Genomic DNA, 484 nt, shown 5'->3' on the forward strand with positions numbered 1-484 from the left:
CGCCTCCTGTTTTTGCGTTGGAGACCTGAGCATACATATGGGGATCTGGGCTCGCAGGGGGTGGGGGTGGGGTTACCGTGGCCCAGCGCCGCCCGCCCGTTTGCTGTGGCGCACGGCTGCTGTGCCCATGTTGGAGCTGGGTGGGCTTGGGTCAGGTGCACCCAGGTGCGTTGCCTCGGGGTATGCATGCTCTCTGCAGGGCTGCTCTGAAGGGCGGCATCTGCGCGACCAGCCTTTCCCTCTCCCCCCACCCTGAGCACGTGTACCCGAGCCTGCGGTCAAGGGTGCCTGGGCCAGGTGCGCCCACGTGTGCCTTGTGCTCGGGTGGAACGGGTGTGCGGCGTGTGTTTGGGAGAGAGGCAGACGGGTATCTACAACCCTCCCGATCCAATTTGGGGTGCAGAACCCGGCAACAAGTAATGATTGCGCCCTACTGCGTGCGGAGGAGGGGGTGGGGAACGCTCTGGGAGGGGGCGCCCTAAGG

Source organism: Orycteropus afer, unplaced genomic scaffold, assembly GCF_000298275.1.
Source record: "Orycteropus afer afer isolate SDZICR_OR568_19922 unplaced genomic scaffold, OryAfe1.0 scaffold00766, whole genome shotgun sequence".
Lineage (NCBI taxonomy): Eukaryota > Metazoa > Chordata > Mammalia > Tubulidentata > Orycteropodidae > Orycteropus > Orycteropus afer.